Source organism: Hypanus sabinus, chromosome 28 (genome assembly GCF_030144855.1).
Source record: "Hypanus sabinus isolate sHypSab1 chromosome 28, sHypSab1.hap1, whole genome shotgun sequence".
Taxonomy (NCBI): Eukaryota; Metazoa; Chordata; class Chondrichthyes; order Myliobatiformes; family Dasyatidae; genus Hypanus; species Hypanus sabinus.
In genome coordinates, this window is record NC_082733.1 from 36,430,097 (window position 1) to 36,452,729 (window position 22,633).

The 22,633-nt window shown below is 41.8% G+C and overlaps 1 protein-coding gene across 9 annotated transcripts in view; it reads left to right on the forward strand.

Moving 5' to 3' along the window:
• The first annotated feature begins 811 nt into the window (after positions 1-811).
• LOC132382584 (A-kinase anchor protein 13-like) overlaps positions 812-22,633 on the forward strand; it is a 548,542-nt gene continuing 526,720 nt past the window's right edge. For all 9 annotated transcript variants that reach the window (XM_059952931.1, XM_059952933.1, XM_059952936.1 and 6 more), the window contains exon 1: positions 812-1,105. The gene's annotated coding sequence lies outside the window, so the exon portion shown is untranslated. The remainder of the gene's footprint in view (positions 1,106-22,633) is intronic.

Here is a 22,633-nt window from a genome sequence, read left to right on the forward strand (position 1 = left end):
GTTACATGTGGGATTTATAATCACAATATCATGATGAATTCTCCTGTTCTGTATCACAGTAGCACTATTTTTGTTCTTTAATAACATTGCCAACAGGATCAGCACCTATTCCTCATTGTACCATAACTGAGTGACTTGCCAAGTCACTATAGAATGCAAGGTAGAGCCTACCAATGTGTTGGGTCAAGCATCACCTAAACACAGACTGGTCAAGAATTACAGATGTACTTTCTTATAAGAGATCAATTGACCAGAGGCTAATTCATTACAAATATATTTAACTGCATGCACGTAAATTCCAGTGGGACTTGTTGGGATAGGCCACTGTTTTAACAATCTCCCATGGATCTGGGCATCAGATTAAAATAAAGCTTATGTTCCACTTGAAACAAAAACACCTTTTACACTGTAACACCTCGTCACTTTGATAGACTTTATGATAGAAATCAGACAGTACCTATGACAGTTAAATTATGTTAAGTTAAAATTAATCTTTCTGAATATATTAGACCTTTATGCATATTTAAATTCGGTAATATTAAACAGGGTGATTACACTAAATATATGTACACCATGTTTTGTTTTATTTTTGTCCCTCCATATTGCTAGAAAATTACAAATAAATATTTGAAAACCATAAAATTAAATAAAGGGCGACTCTGTCCTCTGCTAATCCAATCGAAACCTTGCTACAAAGTATGACTGACATGAGAGATAGCGAATGGGCTTGAGGCTTGTGATGGCGATTTGCCCAATGAGGACGTGGTTACAACGAGGGAGACGTTGTCTATTGCGCGTGCGCACTTGTTTATCTAAGTTTGGGGGAGAGGGAGCTGAGTGAACGGAGCAACAAGTGGGGGGCAGTAAGAGGGCAGGAGTTGGTCGTTATACCCCTCGTTCCTGTACTTCTGGAGATTTGGAACCCGGACTGCATCCGAAGGGGCTAAATTAATTAAATACATCTAATCGGGAGAGACAAAAGCAGCGCTAAATAACCCCAGGAAAACTGCAATGAGTTGATTATATCCTTGTGAGAATGAGAAGGGTGGCAATGAGGGAGCACAGTTAAAAAGTTGCTGATCTTATTTGACGAGGCTCCATTGAGGTAAGGTTCAACAAACTTCGTTTTAATTCGTTTTTACCTTAAATAAAAAAAATTGCAGAAAGTCGGTGCTTACAATCCTGTAATTCAATCTCCTTGTTACAGTGGGCTTTGTTCTGTTCATCCCCCCCAGCTTTGTTACCTGGTGTGTGTATGTGTGTGAGTGTGTTTTTGTTTCTGTGGTTTTGGGGATACAGTGTATCTGGGGCTCGACTCTTTTGTCTATTTCATTAGCGCTGTGTTTGTGTATATATCTGTGCGCTGTTTTCAAAACTTTCCCATTTCCCCCTCTTTTGAATCTTATAGAAGTTAGTTTTTAAGAAGTTGCACGTTAAAATTTACTGGTTGGCGTGTTTTTATTTTTCTTCCGAGTTTGTTTTCTTCAATTGGGATATGTATTGCAGTATCTGTTTGTAATGAAGAATAGGTCTTGTTTTGGCTCTCAGTTAATCTGCGGCAGAAAACTATTTCATGTCTCGTTACAGCTCCCACATGCACTTTTTAAAAATGAGAGCCGATCCAGAATGAGATTTCAGAAGCATTTTAAACATGTTTGCTTCTGTCCTCTCAGATACATTGTTATCGCTTATTCTTTTGTATCTCGCTGGTAACAGTAGCTTCAGGTGCATTTTAGAAGCAAAATGTCTGGGTACACGCTAGTTAATGTATTAGATTTCTGATTATGTTCTGGAGCGCCCTGTGCCGGATCTGTTGGTGTTGCTTTGTTTTGGCATGTTGGATGCGAGGTTTATCTGCTAAAGCAGCAATTTGGCACGGCGCAAACTACTGAACTGCAACCATTGTGGTCGCTTCTAACTGGTAGCCGTCATCGCAAATATTAGAGTTGTCAGTGTAACGTCAAAGATTTGATCGCTTCTAAATTCAGTGTCACATTTGAATCACCAAGCATCGGCTTTTGTTTTGCCCAAAAGAAAACTCGTCCCTTCTCTTAAAAAAATAAGAACCATTATCTCCCTCCCCCCTCCCCACCTGTAAATAGTGTTGGGAGTTACTGGCTTTAAACGTAGAAATTCGCTGTAATAAAACCCAGTGATTTCTGTAGATGGTCCACGTGTGTATGTTTAGGAAGGGTAGTTAAAAAAAATGTCGCCAAGTTCCCGGAATCCCTTGCTACCAACAGTTTTTACGAGCCACTGAACCAGATTGTGATAAAATTCTTTCATCGCCGGCACCGTTCTTTGCAGGGACACGACAGTATTGCATACTTGGAAAGGTTCTTATTTGCACCGTATCACGCCACCTGCCTAATACAAATAGTACAATTTAGATAGAGACTTGGTCTGATATTACCTGAGATTTGGTGCATCGTTAGAGAGCTTGTATTTTCTCTTCCAGTTTCCAAACGGAAAAAGTCAAGAGTTTAACGCAAAAAAAAAGTGCTGGAGGAACTCTGAGCCCAGCAGCATCTTTGGGGGGCGGGGGAGTGGAAGAGATGTTTTTGGGTCAAGACCCAAACTGAAATGTACTCCTCCCCTATCAGATTGCAGACCAGTCCATGTCGGCTCAGTTCAGATGGGCTGAGAACTTTGTCGATGACTATGACTCTGTCTTGATGAAGAGTCTCAGCCCAAAATGTAGACTATTTATTCCCCCCCATAGATGCTGCCTGACTTGCTGAGTTCCTCCAGCATTTTGAGCGTGTTAGCTTATTATTCCTTCTGTATACACTGGTTATTTTATAATTCATAGTAATTTTGTCTTGCACTGTACAGCTGCCACTGAACAACAAATTTTACACCTATGTTGAATTGACTTTATTACTTGTATCCTTCATTTGCGTGTGGAGTAAAAATCTTTACGTTATGTCTCTGTCTAAATGAGCAATTTATACTAATTTGTAATACATAGTATGTACAACAGGACAGTCGGTATAACATAGAAATACAATTGTATCAGTGTGATGCAGCCAGTCAGGATGCTCTCAATTGTGCCCCTATAGTAAGTCCTTAGGATTTGGGGAGCCATACCAAACTTCAACCATCTGAGGTGAAAGAGGTGCTGCTGTGCTCTTTTTCACCAGCCAGTAGGTACAGACCATATGACAGTGATAATGTCAGTATGACAGGGTCTGATTAGGAACAGTCAACATGGATTTGTGCGTGGAAGGTCATGTTTGACAAGTCTTAGTGAATTTTTCGAAGAGGTTACGAGAAAAGTTGATGAGGGTAAAGCGGTGCATGTTGTCCCTATGGCCTTTGACAAGGTTCCGCATGGAAGGTTAGTTAGGAAGGTTCAATCGTTAGGTATTAATATTGAAGTAGTAAAATGGATTCAACAGTGGCCGGATGGGAGACACCAGAGAGTAGCGGTGGATAACTGTTTGTCAGGTTGGAGGCCGGTGACTAGTGGTGTGCCTTAGGGATTTGTACTGGGTCCAATGTTGTTTGTCATTTACATTAATGATCTGGATGATGGGGTGGTAAATTGGATTAGTAAGTATGCATATGATACTAAGGTAGGTGGCTTTGTGGATAATGAAGTAGGTTTTCAAAGTCTGCAGAGAGATTTAGGCCAGTTAGAAGAGTGGGCTGAACGATGGCCGATGGAGTTTAATGCCAATAAGTGTGATGTGCTACATTTTGGTAGGAATAATCCAAATAGGACATACATTTTAAATGGTAGGGCATTGAAGAATGCAGTAGAACAGAGTGATCTAGGAATAATGGTGCATAGTTCCCTGAAGGTGGAATCTCATGTGGATAGGGTGGTGAAGAAAGCTTTTGGTTTGTTGGCCTTTATAAATCAGAGCATTGAGTATAGGAGTTGGAATGTAATGTTAAAATTGTACAAGGCATTGGTGAGGCCAAATTTAGAGTATTGTGTACAGTTCTGGTCACTGAATTATAGGAAAGATGTCAACAAAATAGAGAGAGTACAGAGAAGATTTACTAGAATGTTACCTGGGTTTCAGCACCTAAGTTACAGGGAAAGATTGAACAAGTTAGGTCTTTATTCTTTGGAGCACAGAAGGTTGAGGGGGGACTTGATAGAGGTATTTAAAATTATGAGGGGGATAGACAGAGTTGACATGGATAAGCTTTTTCCATTGAGAGTAGGGGAGATTCAAACAAGAGGACATGAGTTGAGACTTAGGGGGCAAAAGTTTAAGGGTAACATGAGGGGGAATTTATTTACTCAGAGTGGTAGCTGTGTGGAATGAGCTTCCAGTAGAAGTGGTAGCGGCAGGTTCGGTATTGTCATTTAAAGCAAAATTGAATAGGTATATGGGCAGGAAAGGAATGGAGGGTTATGGGCTGAGTGCAGGTCAGTGGGACTAGGTGAGAGTAAGCGTTCAGCATGGACTAGAAGGGTCAAGATTACCTGTTTCCGTGCTGTAATTGTTATATGGTTATATAATAAACCTGGTGCTCATTCTGTCCTTGCATCAGGATAGGCAAGACCTTAAAGGCTGTCTGAGTACTTGATTGGTATCCCATGGACAGGATGCCATGGACCAAGTTACCTACCTGAGCTGGTCCCATTTACCCTTGTTTGGCCCATATCTCTCTTAGTCCGGGGTTCCCAATCTGGGACCCACAAACCCCTTAATGGCATTGGTCCATAGCATATAAAAGGTTGGGAACCCCTGCCCCAAGTCAATCCTATGCATGTCTCTGTCCTAGTGCCTTTTACATGTTAATGTACCTTCTTCAACCACTTCCTCGGGCAACTCATTCTAGTTTTGATGAAACCTGTTTTATATGAGTGTTCATGTCTGACCCACCCCGGAAACTTTCCTGTGTAAGCCAAGATATTCAAAGGATATCTTCCTGTGTAAAAACTAGCACTGAAATCCACCAGAGATCTAAGAGTTATGAGCAGTTGTGTGATGGGACGAGGGAACTGAATATTGTGCACATGCCAGATCAGGAGTAGGCCCAGCAAGTCCTCCCAAACATGCTTTCTTGTTCACTGAGGTAATGATGATCCCATCTTGGCTTCTGTTACTTTCCTGGTCCCCCTTTGTTCCCTTCACCTGCTTTGGTTTCTCTTCAGCTGGAATTGGTATAAGCTACACAGAATAAGACCATAAGATATAGGAGCAGATTTAGGCCATTTGGCTCATCAAGACTGCTCTGCCATTTCCTCATGGCCGAACCATTTTCCCCCACGGTCTGATCTCCTGCCTTCTCTCCATTTCCTTTCAAGCCCTGACAAATCAAGAATCTATCAACCTCTGCCTTAAATATACCCAATGATTTGTCCTTCACAATTGCCTTGGTAATGAATTCCACGGATCCACCACTTGGGCTCAAGAAGTCTGTTCTTCACCTCTGTTCTAAACAGGTGACCCTCTATCTGAGGCTGTATCCTCTGAATGAACTGGGAGAGTGGGTCGACAGTGAAAATATTGGTTCTTACTATTTGTTCCTCGAACAGAACTGTGTTTATTATCGCTATGTTGTGAAATTTGTTGTTTTGTTGCAGCAGTGCAGTGCAATATGTAATAAATATATGTATATAAAAAATTAAATAGTGCAAAAAGAGATTAAAAATTCATGGGTTCATTGTCCATTTAGAAATCTGATAGTGGAGAGGAAGAAGCCGTTTCTAAAACATTGAGTGTGTATCTACCTCCTCTCTGATGGTAGCATTGAGAAGGGGAGTTGTCCTGACTGCCAGGCGACCCTAATGATGGATGCTGCCTTTCTGCGGAGCTGGGGAGGCTAGTGCCCATGATGGAGGTGGCAGAGTGTGTGAATTTTCTGCAGGTATTTCTGATCTTGTGCAGTGGCCTGCTTTATACCATTTGGTGATGCAACCAGTTAAAGTGTTCTCCATGGTACATCTGTAGAAAGTATACTGCTGTATAGCAGAGAAGCAGGCCATTCAGCCCAACTTGTCCATGCCAGCCAAGTTACCTCCCTGAACTAGTCCTCTTTGCCTATTTACAGCGATTATGGAAGAAAAACTTTTTCAAATTGTGCATCTGTCTAAGTACCTTTTAATGTACCTGCCACTTCCTCTGAGAGTTCATTCCTTTTCTGGTTGCATCTTGTTTAAGTTTATAGATATTGGATTACTAGTTAAATTAATTGGGGAGACTCGTCTTGGGGAGGGATAAGGGTTGATTGACATCTGACACACCTTCTCACCCCCTTGAAACTAGAGCACCCAGAGGAACCTCATGGGGAGAATGTTCAAATTCCTCACGGGCAGTGGTGGGAATTGAACCTGAGATGCTGGTACTGTAAAGTGTGCTAACCACCACACTACCATGGCACCCAATTTACAATGGCTGCTCCAAACTCTCCCGATTGCAGTACATCTGTCCTGGTGCAGAGTCTCGGCCTGCAACATTGACCTCAGAAGTTGCCCAACCTGTTGAGTTCCTCCTGCACCTTGGATTTTTTTTTTGCATCGGGGAGCTTAAACTGAGATTGTTTCAAGATCAAACAGGCTGAACTAAAAGATGTTTGTATTCATTTTCCATCTCCATCCCATGACCATGTATTAAGCGGGTGCCTACTCTCAGATCCTCTTATTTTAAAATAAGTCATTTTGTACAACTTCATTAGAGTCGTAGAAAAGTGCAGAACTGAAACAACCTCTTCAGCCCAACTAATCCATGCTGAGCCATTTAAACGGCCTACTCCCGTTGACCTGCACCGGGACATTAGCCATCCATACCCCTACCATCCCTGAACCCATCCAAACTTACCTTAAACGTTGAACTCGAGCTCACGTGCACTGCCTGTGCTGGCAGCTCGTTCCACACACACGACTCTCTGAGTGAAAAAGTTTTCCCTTAAACTTTTCACCTTTCACCCTTGACTGATGACCTCTTGTCATCCCACCCAACCTCTCATGGGAAAATGCCAGCTTAGTTTACCCTGTCTATATCCATCAAAATTTGATATCCCTCAATCAAATCTCCCCTCCATCTTGTACATTCCAAGGAATAAAGTCCTTAGGTTTTCCAGTCCTGGCAATACATCTGTACATCTATGTTTCATATTTCCTTAAAACAAAGAGCCGTTTTCGTGCCCATCCAGTCTGTGCCAGTTTGCTGAGCAATCTCATTCTCCACTTATTTTCTCTGTATCCTATTCTTTTTTTAAAATCCCTCCCCCAAATTCCCTTTGCCTCCTCCCAGATTCTATTCCTCATCTCTGTACTCGGGGCAATTTTTCCTTTTACAATAGCCATTTATTCCACCATTCTGCACGTCTTTGGGATGTGGGAGGAATCCCATGTGATCACGGGGAAAATATGCAAACTGCAAACAGAAAGGAGTGAAGGCTGGGAGTGAACCCATGTTGCTAGAATTGGGAGATGTTGGCAGTACCACCTTTTGAATTTTTTTATCAAAAAATTTATTCATAATAATAATGATTTACAAGAATAAACCGCACAACGTGTTTTCATTCTTGCATTCAATGCTTTCACTGCTGTTCTATTACAAACCCTATTTCTAGAAACGTTGGGATATTTTCCAAAATGCAATAAAAACAAAAATCTGTGATATGTTAGTTCACGTGAACCTTTATTTAACTGATAAAAGTACAAAGAAAAGCTTTTCAATAGTTTTACTGACCAACTTAATTGTATTTTGTAAATATACAAAAATTTAGAATTTGATGGCTGCAACACACTCAATAAAAGTTGGGACAGAGGCATGTTTACCATTGTGTTACATCACCTTTCCTTTTAATAACATTTTTTAATTGTTTTGGAACTGAGGATACTAATTGTAGTAGATTTGCAATTGGAAATTTTGTCCATTCTTGCTTGATTTAAGACTTCAGCTGCTCAACAGTCTGTGGTCTCCGTTGTCTGATTCTCCTCTAAATGATGCGCCATACATTTTCAATGGGAGATAGATCTGGACTGGCAGCAGGCCAGTCAAGCACACGCCCTCTGTGTCTATAGAGCCACGCTGTTGTAGACCGTGCAGAATGTGGTCTGGCATTGTCCTGCTGAAATAAGCATGGACGTCCCAGGAAGAGTCGTCGCCTTGATGGCAACATATGTCTCTCTAAAATCCTAATATACGCCTCAGAGGTAATGGTACCTTCACATACATGCAACTCACCCATGCTGTGGGCACTGATGCACCCCCGTACCATCACAGATGCTGGCTTTTGCACCTTTCACTGATAACAATCAGGATGGTCATTTTCATCTTTGGCATGGAGAACTCGACACCCGTTTTTTACGAAAACTAGCTGAAATGTGGACTCATCTGACCATAGCACATGGTTCCACAGTCTTTTGGTCCGTCTGAGATGAGCTCAGGCCCAGAGAACTCGCTGGCGTTTCTGCATAGAGTTGATGTATGGCTTCCTCCTTGCGTAATACAGTTTCAAGTTGCATTTCTGGATGCAGCGACGGACTGTGTTAAGTGACAATGGTTTTCTGAAGTACTCCCGAGCCCAGGTGGCTATAATTGTCACAGTATCATGACGGTTTCTTAGGCAGTGCCGCCTGAGGGCTCGAAGATCACGCGCATTCAACAGTGGTTTCCGACCTTGCCCTTTACACACTGAGATGTCTCTGAATTCTCTGAATCTTTTCAAAATATTATGTACTGTAGATGTTGAAAGACCTAAATTCTCTGCAATCTTGCGCTGGGAAATGTTCCTTTTGAACTGACTAACAAATCTCACACGAATTTTGGCACAAAGGGATGAGCCACGACCCATCCTTGCTTGCAAAGACTGAGCCTTTGATGGATGCTGTTTTTATACCCAGTCATGATACCTCACCTGCTACCAATTAGCGTGCTTAATGTGGAGTCTTCCAAACCGGTGTTAGTTGACTATTCTGTGCACTTTTCAATCTTATTTTAACTCCGTCCCAACTTTTGAGTGTGTTGCAGCCATCAAATTCTAAATTTGCGTATTTTTACAAAATGCAATTAAGTTGGTCAGTAAAACTATTGAAAATCTTTGTACTTTTGTCATTTAAATAAAGGTTCACGTGAATTAACATATCACAGATTTTTGTTGTATTTTGGAAAATATCCCAACTTTTCTGGAAATGGGGTTTGTAGATTCCTTAAAACTAATAGATGTTTGCTCCTTGAAAGTGCAAGTATACTTTTACTTATAAAAGTAATTACAGTTGTAATACGTACTGCCTGTTATGCCGCTGGCATTTAGGGCAGCAATGAACGTCCTCCATCTCTTGTGGTGTTCAGGGCTTCCTTCATCATGTCAGTAACTTCCTCTGAGTTTTCATGACTGCTTAGTCACACAAGTGCCGAATGGAGACCTGGGAATATCATTGCATTGAAGATGTTGAAGGATTCCTTATCGCTGGTTCTGTAACAATTTTGTTTTACCAGTCAGGATTGTAAGCTCTGAGCTTAAGCCCCTGAACCTGGAGGACCAGTGGGCCACTCTTAGTCTGGCCTCTACCCTTTCACCTGTTTTGGCATGGGTGATCCTACCAAGAACCAGAGCATGCAGCCCTGACTCCAGCCAATGTAGCTCTCCAGGTCATTGAGGCACGCAAAGCTCCAAATCCCACGACAAGCTTGTGGTCCTCTTGGAGATGTTGTAGTGATAACTGAGGGGCAATAGTCGGTTTCCCCTCGGTGCTCTGGTTTCCTCCCACATTCCAAAGACGTACCGGGTAAGTTAAGTCGTCATTGTTCAAAGTTCAAGATATGTATACTGGTACAGCCCTGAGACTTGTCTTCCTGTGGACGTCCACGGAACAAAGAAATACCAAGGAACCCGTTTAATGAACCCTCGCCCCCCCACACACACAGAAGAAGACCATCAGATGTTCTTTTATTTCTGCACAAATCACACACACAACAAAAAGTGAACAAATACACTCAAAATGTTCAACATCAAACTGCAGAGTCCCCATCAGGGAGTGATTTGGTTAGGTGAGTGAATTGTAGCTGGGGCCACAGGGCTCCAAGGGCCAGAAGGGCCTAAGCTGCGTTGTATCGCTAAATAAAATAAACTACTATTAAAATAATCGAGGGCTTCCACACCCAACCCGGCCGCTCTCTCTGCTGTAGCAGAAGAACCCTCTACTATGGTCCTTAACTAGCGAGCCCTTATACTGAATAAATTGTTAAACAATGGAATTTGTGCTGTTTTTGCATCTCTTGTGTTACCTTGGGCAGTATGGAAGTGTAGTGGTTAGAGTAACGTTATTACAGCCCCAGTGACCCCGGGTTCAATTCCAGTTGCTGCCTATGAAGAGTTTGTGCATTCTTCCCTCGACCACATGGATTTCCTCCAAAGGGTTAGTAGGTTAATTGGTCACCTGGGTGCAATTGGGCAGGGGAGGGTTTCTTGGGCCGGAAGGGCATTGTGCATTGTGCAAAGTGCATTGTGCCACCTTTTGTTCAGCTGAGGTTGAATCCAACGTTACGGCTGTCCTACAGAGCTCCACCTGAACTGCCAACTTTAGCTATGCACTCAAGCGTCTGCAGTGGAGTTTGAATGTGGATGTGAAAGAAGTCAGAACTGAGTCACAACCAATACTTGGCAAGAGAACCTGTTGTGGATGACATGGCTCTGCAGTTACTCCTACTGTTTCGCAACTCCACAGATCAGGGTTTGATCCTTGCCTTTGGTAATGTGTTCACATGTTCTCCCTGTAATGGTGTGAATTTCCATAAGGTTCTCCAGCTTCCTCCTCCTCCTCAAAAGATTGCTGGAAGGTTGATGTGCCATTTTAAGTTCAATGTTCTCATTTGTCATGTCGAAACTTTGTGAAATACGTCATTCACATTAACAATCAACACAACCTGAGGGTGTGTTGGGGCAGCCCGCAAGTGTTACCACACATTCTGGTGCCAACATAGCATGCCCACAATACTCGGCAGAACAACGCAGAACACAACAAGCGACGACTGCAATTTAAGATTAAGCTGGTGACCCTCAGCGACTTGTGGCTGGTGGCTGTGGAAACAAGGATAGCAACTAAGTTCTTTGTTAAGCACACTTTTTCTGGCAAACTATCCTCGCTTGTCATAGTCTAAAATTTTCCTTTGGACCTCGAGGCAATTCGATGTGGAAGAACCGAGATGAAGTGATGGGCCCATCGCCATGGTTGGATGGAGATTTAAGTGCCAGGCCAGATTGAAAAATACAGGGTGTTGAGGCCCGAAGAAAAGTCTGGTCCAGTTCAGATCGTTGCTCAAAGCAGCAGAACCCGTTGGTCTGAGGGAGAGTTAAGCACCAGTCCAGATTGAAAAGTTCAGGATGTTAGGGCTCAAGGTGAGGTACGGGTCAGTTCAGACTGTTGCTTCAGGATGCTTACCCAGCTCTGTGCTGAACTATGGGACTCTCTTTACAGACTTCAGTTCAGAAATGCTATTTGCTTGTGGTTACTGTTTGTATGATATTTTCTTTTTTATTGTGCATTAGTTTTTTTAATAGGTTATTGTATTATTTATGGAGTTGATGTGGTTTTTGTTCTCTGCACATTGGGTATTAGACTTTTTTTTTGGGTTTCTTTGGTGGCTCAAGGTTGTATAATGGGTACTTTGAACTTTGCAGCAATGACTCCCTCCCACCCCATGTGCATAGAAACTTCTTTAACCTAGGACCGACCTCCAGCAGAAACAGACCTGGTCCTGCAGACAGCCATGTAGTTTCGTGTAGGTTTATGACAAGAAGATATCAAAGAGATGTTGGAGAACATGCTTGTGAAAGTTGCAGGAGCACAAGGAATTGAGGAGGAGGACTGATGGAAACTGGTGTGGACCTGATGCGCTTATTTCCAAGGACTTGCTGGTTGGTGGGTTAATTAGTCATTGTAAGTTGTCCCCTGACTACATTAGGGTTAAATAGGTGGTTCGCTGGGCGGCATGGCTGGGACTATTCTGCGCTCTTCCTCAATAAATAAGTTATTAGTGGTCTCGTGTCATTATAGTAGTGTGAAGTTCAAGGTAACCTTTAATCTATGAGCCAGATTCGACTGGCATGATAGCATGGCAGTTAGTGTATTGCTTCATAGCTTCAGTAGCCCATGTTCAAATCCTGCCGCTGTCTGTGAGGAGTTTTAATGTCATCTCCCTGTCTGCGTTGGTTTCCTCCAGATGCTCCAGACTAAAAGCGTACAATCTAAAGATGTACAGGCTACTAGGTTAATTGGTCACATGGGTGTAATTGGGCACCGTGAGCTCACTGGGCTGGAAGGGTCTGTTACTGTGCTGTATCTCTAAATAATTATATTCTGGAAGTCCAATAAAAACAAGTTAATTAAAATTAATTGCTCCAATCCACAGGCACGGGGAAGTGGGGGGAGGGGGGGAGCTGTAAATCGTGAAGAGCTGATGAAGGGTACACCATTTTTTTTAAGGTGTCCTAAAGTAAAAGACCATAGGCTTTGCAAAACAAATTCCTGAACTAGAGATTAAGGAGGTGAACAATGATTAGCTGTTGTGGGGTAGGGTCAGGAGAGCGTGCAGTTAATGTGGGTAACAGAGGTGGTTATGGGCTGAGGATGGAAAACTTGGTTTCTATGATTTATCCATGTGGGTGAATGCTTTGTATCTTTAAATGGTTAATTTTTTTTTTGTTTGTGTAGTATGTGGTGTTGTTTTGCATGAAATTTTGGGTTGGAAAAATACTACATCCCACTTTAAAATGTGCAATGGTACGAGGTGCACTAAGAATGCGTTCTATGTGTTTCATTTAATCAACATCTCTGAATCAGAGTTGTGTTTAATATCATTGGCATATGTCGTGAAACTAGATTTGCAACAGCAGTACATTGCAAAAGATAATAAAATAAACAATAAGTTACAATAAGAAGTCTCGTTGAAACCTACCAAATGTTGAAAGGTCTATATAGAGAGGATGTGGAAAGGATGTCTTTTTATGGTGGGGGATTCTGGGACCAAGGAGCACAGTTTCAGAGTGGCAAGACATCACCTTAAAACAGAGATGAGGAATTTCTTTAACCAGAGGCTGATGAATCTGTGGAATTCAGTGCCACAGATGGCTGTGGAGGCCAAGTCATTAGGTATATTTAAAGTGGGGGTGAAGTTTCTAATAAATAAGGGTGTCAAAGGTTATGGGGAGAAGGTGAGAGAATGGGGGATAATATATCAGCCATGATAGAATGGCAAAGCTTATCAGATGGGTTGAATGGCCTAATTCTGCTCTCATTATCTTCTGCTGGTATTATCTTCAAATTATCTGAATTATATAGGTATGGAAACAATTTGGACAGAAATCCAATAAATAGCTATAACTTAAAAGAAGAACTTGCTCTAATTAAAGTCTAAAATGGAAACTTATTCCAAGAGACAGTTTGACAAGACCTTGTATGCAGCTGGAACAGCATTCATAAATTGAGACTGAGGTTTATAACCCATTGCATTGGCCTTTTAAAAGAGGGAGTTTATCTTGCAAATATCACCATCAAAAGCCAGATAGGACAGTGGTCCAGAGACATTGGCAGCGAGGGGATTGATTTGTGAAGTGTACCAAGTGCCTTTTATGTGCTCTGTGCTCTTTCCTAATATCACAGTAGTGCATGTGCTGTAAGGGAGGGGACAGATGTGTAATTGGGGAATAGGGCAGAATGATATGCGGCCTGTTTCTAGTGGGAAGAGTTTTGTAGGGAAAGGAAGAGGGTGCCATTTTACCGCTTTGGCATCCCTAATGGAAAAGGGATAACCTTTCGTTTGGTGCCAAAAACAAATGCTTCCCAGTAGTTCACTCCCTCAGATGTCTCCACAGTGTCTCTCTACTCTGCCTCCCATAGCTTGATGAGCACAATAAAGTAGAAAGCTTTTTTTTAAATAGAGGGAGGGTACGTTAATGACTAAGAAAGCTTTTATTATTCTAGCAAGGCCTTGGCAAGAACTATTTATGTGTGGAATAATGAAGCAAGGGAGTGATTTATGCATTGGGAAGCTAATCACAGGATGCAGATGGTATCCCATACAGAGTTATTTGTATGTCAACTTGGCTGACAGGTGTCCATGGCAATGACATCATCTTGACTACAAATTAATTGCTGAATGTTATTAGCCATCATTACAGAGAGGCTTGCCTCCTGTGTTTGTGCTTGTGTGTAAGGATAGTTATCAAAGATACAGATGGTGGGGCATTTTTTATTCAAAGACTCCTGTCAAATTATTATTAAAATCACATTTCACTTAATTCTTTATGGAAAAACTTCCTGTCACGTGACACGACACTAAATTTGAAACTGATGAATGGAAATACTTGAATAGTGGAAAAATAATACGCATTTCGCTCAATGCAGTTTTTCTCTGAACTGTGATTATATCATTTCTGATTTGTCACTAAGTGATCGGAACAGAAAAGCTTTGGCATGTTTTTAGAGAGCTATTTCAATGAGTTTTTCATTAGCTTTTTGATGCTCATACAAGCTCGTCAACTGTGGGCCATTCAAGGTTGATTCGAGGCATGTTGTTCATGATTTGGGGTGATGAATTAAGGATGTTACACTAAGTCAGTTTGAATGGAGCTTTCCTAGACTACATAAATGTAATATTGTTAACATGAGATTCTGCAGATGCTGGAAATCCAGAGTAGCACACAAAATGCTGGAGGAAATCCGATCAGGCAGCATTTTTTTTTATTTCTCTCCACACCAAGTGCATCGTGCGGCAACCTTGACATTTCCTTAGCCTTTTGTCTTTTTTTGGAGCCAGAATTGCTAGCTCAACACTCAACCCAGCGAGGATGGAAAGCGTGCAAGGAGCCAGCCGGGTTCAAACCTGGATCACTTGCATCGAAGTCCGGTGCTGGTGCCCCTGCATCGCTGGCCGTCCTAATCAGCATCTGTAGAAAAGAATAAACAGTTGATGTTTAGGGCCAAGATTCTTCAGGAGTCCTGAAGAAGGGTCTCAGCCCGAAACATTGACTGTTTATTCCTTTCCATAAATGTTACCTGACCTGCTGAGATCCTCCAGCACACTGGGTACATTACAATGTAACATTTTCAGATTGTAATTAATATTGTCTATAGTCAGCTGATGGAAGTTTTTAATGTGCATGTGACATACAAACATAAATTGGTGGTGAATCTTCAAAAACATCTCCCCTGTTGGAATTAATCTGCCATTACTTTGTGACACAGACTCTAAATATTTTTCAATCATCAAATTTGCCCTGAAAGATATTGAAACATAGGCATGACCAAAAATACATAAAGTTCAAAATCAAAGTACTTGTATGTCTCATGTGCAACCCCAAGATTCATTTTGATGTGGGCATATTCAATAAATCAATAATGGAATAATAACCATAATAGAATCAATAACAGACCCTACACTTGGGCACTCAACCAAAGTTTTAATAAAATGCACATACAAAATGGAAGTAATAATTAATAAGCCATAAATATTGAGGACATGAGATTAAGAGTTCTTGAAAGTGAGTCCATAGGTTGTGAGAACAGTTCAGTGATGGGGCAAGTGAAGCTGATTGAAGTTATCCCTAATGGTTGAGGAGCAGTAACTGTCCCTGAAACCTGGTGCCATGTCTTGAGGCTCCTGTACCACCTTCCTGATGGTAGCAGCAAGAAGAGTTCCTGTCCCTGGGTGGTGGGGTCCCCAATGATGGACGTTGCTTTCCTGAAACAACGCTCCATGTAGATGTGCTCAGTTGTGGGGAGGGCTTAACCCATGATAGACTGCACTGTATCCACTGCTATTTGTAGGATTTTTCTGTTCAAGGGCTTTCCATACTTGGTTGTGATGCAACAAGTCAATATACTCTCCACCACACATCTATAGAAGTTTGTCAAAGTACCTCTTTCTGGTAATTATCTCTAAGATCAGGACCTTCCTCAAATGTTATTGGCAACGTCTGAGAAAGTAAGAATATGCACACTAATTATGGTCATTCTTTGATCAAAGGTGAGTAAGAATAAGTGTACTTCCACTTTTTTGAAGTTTCCAGAATTTTTAGATGCTTTCGTCTATTTTTGGTTGCTCGAGCTTGTGATTTTTCCCCTGTGGATTACTCACCAACTGAATCAATCAAACAGTCAAAAGCTAATGATTTGATTGTGGTGTTTTGGTTTTTCGGCTAACCTTTTGAGTCCCTGGGAGCCAGAAGTTGAGGGAGAAATGGAGAAATCTGGGATCCATGGCATAAAAAAGAATGGGAACAGACAGACAGACATACTTTATTGATTTCGGGGGAAATTGGGTTTCGTTACAGTCGCACCAACCAAGAATAGAGTAGAAATATAGCAAAATAAAACCAGAAATAATTAAATGATAAGTAAATTATGCCAAGTGGAAACGTACACCTCTGATGTATATTAACTAAAGATGGTTTAACAGGTTTTGTTTTGATTTTCCTGACACCAATTGCTCTGTAATTGAAGTCATTAATGGTTTGGTTGCTATTTCCATCTGGCACAAGAGGGCTGCAATGGGTTATTGATAAGTGATCCCACTCTGCTTGTTCTTTCTTCTCGCCGTGGGGTAACACCAGCTTTTACATAGTGCTCTGAAGCTTGCAGGATTCAGTCCCCCTGTCTTTGGGCAAATTTATTTGTCCCTTTCACATTACCTGAAGACCCAAAATCACGCCTTTATCTTTAGCCTCTGGGGAAACCATGTTGGTATTTGAACAAAGGTTCAAAGTAAAAAGATTACATACCAAGTACAACCCTGAGATTTCTTTTTTTGTAGCTATACTTAGCAAATCTATAGAACAATAACTATAAACAGGATCTGTAAACAAACTGTGCAAGTGTAGATAATAAATAAATAGGAATAAGTATGGCATGAAACTAACAAGATAAGGGGCCTTAAATGTGTGTTCAGGAGCCTGATGCTTGAAGGTTAGTAACTGTTCTTGAACCTGGTGGTGTGAGTCCTGATGCACTTGTACCTTTTACCTCATGACAACAGTAAGAAATGAGCATGGCCTGGGTGGTGAGGATCTTTGATGATGGAGGCTGCTTTTCTATGGCAATGTTTCATATAGATGTGCTCAGTTGTTGAGAGTTTCTTGTCTGTGATGTACTGGGCCATATCCACTACCTTTTGTAAGATTTTCCACTCAATGGTGTTGGTGTTCACACACCAGGCTGTTATACAGCCAGTCAGCACACTTTCTACCACATGGGTGGTGTGTTTACTTCCCTAGATACATATGCAAACTCTTCAACTGGAAAGAGTTGGTTTGTTTGTACAGGAATTAGGTTATTTGGTTGACTGTTTTAGATCCACTCAAGAAATTGGCCATAATTTGATCTGAATTTGCAAAGCAGTAGGAATGAGAAATGCACTGTAAGAGCTGACATTACATTTGGACCCTAGTCGCCTCTCCTGGTGACATTCAAAACCTCATGGTGTTCCATAAAGAAGATGGTGTATTTTGGCTTTCAATACTTCCCTCAGCCGCAAGTCAAAACTAGATTAATTGGTCGTTTCATTACTATTTTTACTAAAGCTTACTGTGTGCTTTGTTTACGGAAGTAACAAATTGATTTCTTGTAAATTTCTCCTCCTCCTCCCCCCCCCCCCCACCACACCCAAAAATATTTCCATTCCCCAATCTGATTTCCCTCTTGCCCTTTTTCATTTCCTCACCTGCCCATCAGCTCCCTCTGGTGCCCCTCCTCCTTCCCATTCTCCCATAATCCACTCCCCTCTCCCATGAGATTCCTCCTTCTTCAGAACTTTAACTTTTTCACCTATTACGCCCCAGCTTCTCACTTCACCCCTCCCACTCCCATCCATTTGGCTTCACCTATCACCTTCTAGCTTGTACATCTTCACTTCCTCCCACCTTCTAATTCTGACCACAAACAAGAGAAACTCTGCAGATGCTGGAAATCCGAGCAACACACACGGAATGCTGGAGGAACTCAGTGGACCAGGCAGCACCTATGGAAAAGAGTACAGTCAACACTTCCGCCTGAAATGTCGACTGTACTCTTTTTTTTTCCATAGGTGCTGCTTGGCGTGCTGAGTTCCTCCAACATTTTGTGTGTTGTTCTTGTTCTGACTTTTTCTCCCATCCTTTCCAACCTTGATGAAGGTTTTTGGCCCAGAATGTCGATTTGTTTATTGCTTTTCAGAGATGCTGCCTGACCTGTTGACTTCCACCAGCTTTTTTGTGTGTGTTATTCTCTAACTGGAAAGTCTTTGGATAAAATTCCTTCCGGTGTCTCCTGTAAATGGACATTGAGCTCAAAAGTCAGGAGGTTATGGGTCCTGATAAAGGGTCTCAGCCCGAAACGTCGACTGATTTCTCTATTGCATAGGCGCTGCCTGGCCTGCTGAGTTCCTCCAGCATATTGTGTGTGCTTTTGACAGGAAGTCGTGTTGCAGCTTTAAGAAACTCCAGTCAGGCTGCATCTGGAATATAGCCTACAGATCTGGTCGCCACACTATAGGAAGGATGTTGAGGCTTTAGAGAGAGTACGGAAGAGGTTTGCCAAGGTGCTGTATGGATTAGAGGGAAGGGACTACAAGGAGAGGTTGGACAAACAGGTCATTTTCTTTGTAGCGGCAAAGGCTGGATGGGATATCTGATAGAGGTTTTACAAGATTGAGAGGCGTTGATAGATCAGACGAGCAGTATCATTTTTCCCAGGGTTGAAGTATCTCATACCAAATGGCATACATTTAAGGTCGGGGGTGAGGGAGGGGGAGCTTAAAAGAGATGAGAGGCAAGCTTTTTACACAGAGTGGTGGGTGCCTGGGACATGTTGCCTGAAGTGATGTAGAGGCAGATATATTGGAGGTGTTTAGATAGACACATGAATGGGAGGAAAATGGAAGGATATGGATGTTCTGTAGGCAGAAGAGATTAGTTGGCCATTTAATTACTAACTTAATTGGTTTGTAAACTGAAGGGCCTGTTCGTGTGCTGTACTGTCCTGTGTTCAAAATTGTTTTTCCACTTTTGAATTGAATTGACTTTATTAATTGCATCCTTCGTATACATGAACAGTAAACATCTTTATGCTACGTCTCCATCTAAATGTACAATTTATAAAATTCATAATAAATAGTATGTACAACAGGACAGTCAATATAACAAAGTACAATTGTATCAGCCAAATTAAGGTTTGGTCATCTTGTACTTGAGTTGTGGTTGCACCAGTAATTTCCAGCTCTGCAAGAGGAAATTGTGGAGTTAATAAGCATGGGAGATATTGTTTTATTGGGCTGGGTGCCACAGATAAACTTGGCTTTTCTGATAAAGAATTGTCTTGCCCATCAGCTAATAGTATGGTGTGCCATGATAGTGGTGCAGACCGCAAACGTATGACCAAGCAATTGCTGGCTCATTCACCCTAATCTTAGACTTGTGGCAGAGTTCAGTGGATTAAATGAAAAGAACTCTTGCTTCATATCAACGAGCAGGTGTGCGTTTTATTCTGTGTGGGACAGTTTGCATTTTCCTGTGCCTAGTCTTCTTTCTCCAAGGTTATCATGAACGAAGCTCTAAGTATGTGAGGGATGGTTCTGTTGTCAGGGGAGCTTGGGCGGGAGGCTCTGTATGCCGACCTTGATATTTCAGCTGTGGGTGGTTGTGGAGAACTTTTGGGTGTCTGTTGGATTGCCTCTAGTTAACATTTAAAGTATCCAGTTCCTAATGGAGCATTATTATGCCCTGTTATACAAGCCAACACTCTGTGTAGGGAAGTCTTGTTCTCTACGAGATTCTCTCATTTCCATTTTTACTCATCCGTCTCTCCTGAGCATTAAATAATTGAATTTTAGTTGGTGTAGATTTTAAAAAATTCTATTCTAATTATTAATCGGAGTGTCATGTTGGCTCTGTGAGTGTTTTGCTTGCCCAAAGTGCAGGTAATGGGGCAAAAAGTCTTGGGCACATGTCTATAACCAGGATTCCTAGTACTGTGCAAAAGTCTTATATTCGTCAATGTGAAGCACAGAGCGAGTTTGTAAATTTGGCGGGAGCAAAGGATGTTGGGAATGGCCAGGGTGGAGCACTGTGGGAGGAGTGTGGCAGAGAAGGAGTGCCAGGGGCAGGGTTTGGTGCAGGTGCAGACACACCCAGCCTTGAGGCACCAGGCAAGGTGATTCCATAAAATTACAGGACTGTAAATCCCAAAACATTAACTGGTTCTCATTCCATGGATGCTGCCTGACCTACTGATGTGTTCAATTCCTTACAAAGAACTTGGACACCCTAGCTATAAATGCCCAAGACCTTTGCACAGTACTGTGTCTCAGTATTTCACTGCTTACAGTCTATGGTGTAATTGTGTGTCTGTTTTGGATGATGTCCTACATTATATGCTCACATGGGTCTCTTCAGATTAAAGAAACTGGCTTCTAAGCAATGAATGTGGCAGCTTGTCTTATTTTCTTCTCCATTCCTATCCCACAATGCATCAGCTGGCTTTGATCTGAACAGCAATGTCCTCTCCCTGGAGAGGGTGGACAAATCAACTGACCTTGTAAGATGTGCTGCTGGTTGGCAATCAAGTTCCAATAACTTTATTGCAAAGCTTTATAGTCTGAAACTCTGGTCTGCAAATGTTTAAATCTGTTACACATCCATGCTGATTAACTATTCTAACAAAAATTAACTAATCTGGCATGTTTAAATCTGTTATGCAATCCATGCTAATTAACTATTCTAATAAAGATTAACTAATTATAACTGAAATTAACTAAGATCTTTAGCCAGTTAATCTACCAATGCACTTTTAACTGTCTGAAGTTAGTGTTTCTGACTTTAAAACTTCGAGTTATGGATAGTCTTCAGAAAACTATGTGACCCAGGAAATGTCTGTATTCAGAAAAGAATCTTTTCCTGCTTAGAGGAAGAATGTGAAGGGTAAATTCTATGGTCTGACATCAGTCAGGTCCCAATTGTATCAGACAAGCAAGTTTCAAATTGAAATTGTCTTTGTAATTGTAAATCGAATTCCTGAATGTGGCTCTGGATCAGAGAACATCAATGCCAAAGTGATCTTTGGTTCTGTGTATCCTGTTCTTAAGCTTGAAAGTTTACTATGTACCCTCTGGGTGCCTTCTGACAGGTGTGTCTCTACAAGTAAAGAGTGTGCTTGCAAGTGCATTATCCATTTTAAGTCGCTTGGCAGAAGATTAGAAAAATGTAACGTTAAAGGCAGTAATTAACAATTCTCCTACTTTAAGTTGGGACCTCCACAGTGATACAGATGTTGTTTGCGACTTAAAGTACCCAATCCCTGAATGCAGGTTTTTATGATCATAGGAGGTGTTTGGCGGCACTGTTAGTATAACATTTTATAGTGCCAGCTATTGAAGTTCAAATTCCAGTGCTGGCTGCAAGGAGATTCAAAGGTTCACTTAATGTCAGAGAATGTATGCAACCTGAAGTTCGTACACTTCACAGATGGCCACGAAACAGAACCCCATTGAACAGTGAAACCCCACTCACGCCGGCAGAAGCACTGAGCCTGTGAGTTTCCCTCTTGAATACACAAATTTCCTCTGGATGCTCAGGTTTCCTCCCACGTTCCATAACAGGTTAGAGTTACCAAGTTGGCATGCTAATGTTGCCGCCAGAGGCATGCTGGCTCTTGTGGGCAGCCCCCAGCACTTCCTTGGACTGTGTTGGATGTTGATGCACATGACCATTTCACCGTATGTTTCTGTATGCATGTGACAAATAAAGCTAAGCTAATCTAAGCTTGTGCTGCACTAAATGGTACAGTTATGACTCGCAGGACTGAACGCTTGCTGATTGTTCCAGCCTTCACTCTGTCTGCTACTAGTAGTTCTTCCATTTATTCTTGGGCACCGCTCTGAAATGGGGACCCAGCAGTTGAATGTAGAAGGCTGATGTCCCACTGACACTGTGTGCACCTTGGTCTGGAGGGGTGTTTCACATGGCGGTATACGGTTGAATAACAATAAACTTGAACTTGATATTGAGAATGCAGAACATTCAACGGTACAGGCATTTTGGCTCAAGGTGTTGTTTCGACTTTTTAATCTATTTTAACATCAAGCTAATCCTTTCCTTCTATTTTTTTGTGTACCATACTCCGCCAGAGCCTCGGCGACCACTTTTTTTTTCCAAAATCTGAGTGGTCCCCTACGTCCTTCTCACAGCGCAGTGTTTTTTTTTAAACGAGGCCAAGGTGCGAGCACGACACTCAACCCGACCCAGATGGAAAGCGTGTCTGGGAGTGGCCCAACTGGATTCAAACTTGGGAACCTTCGCTCTGGAGTCTGGCACTGATGTCACTGCTCCACCAGCCTTCGATATAGCCTTACATTTCTCTATCATCCATGTACCTATCTATAAATTTCTTTAATGCCCCTAATGTATCTGCCTCCACACCTCTAGCAGGTGTTCGATGAACTCACCACTGTCCTATATATTAAAAAAAATACTTGCCTCTGACATCGCCTACCTATACTTTCCTCCAATTAGGTTAAAAGAATGTCCTTTCATTTTTGCCATTTCCATCCTGGGAAAAAGTGTCTGGCTGTCCATTTGATCTATGCCTCTTGTACACCTCTATCAAGTCACCACTTGTTGTCCTTTGCTCCAGAGAATAAAGCCCTAGCCTGCTGAACCTATCCTCGTAAGACATGCTCTCTAATCCAGG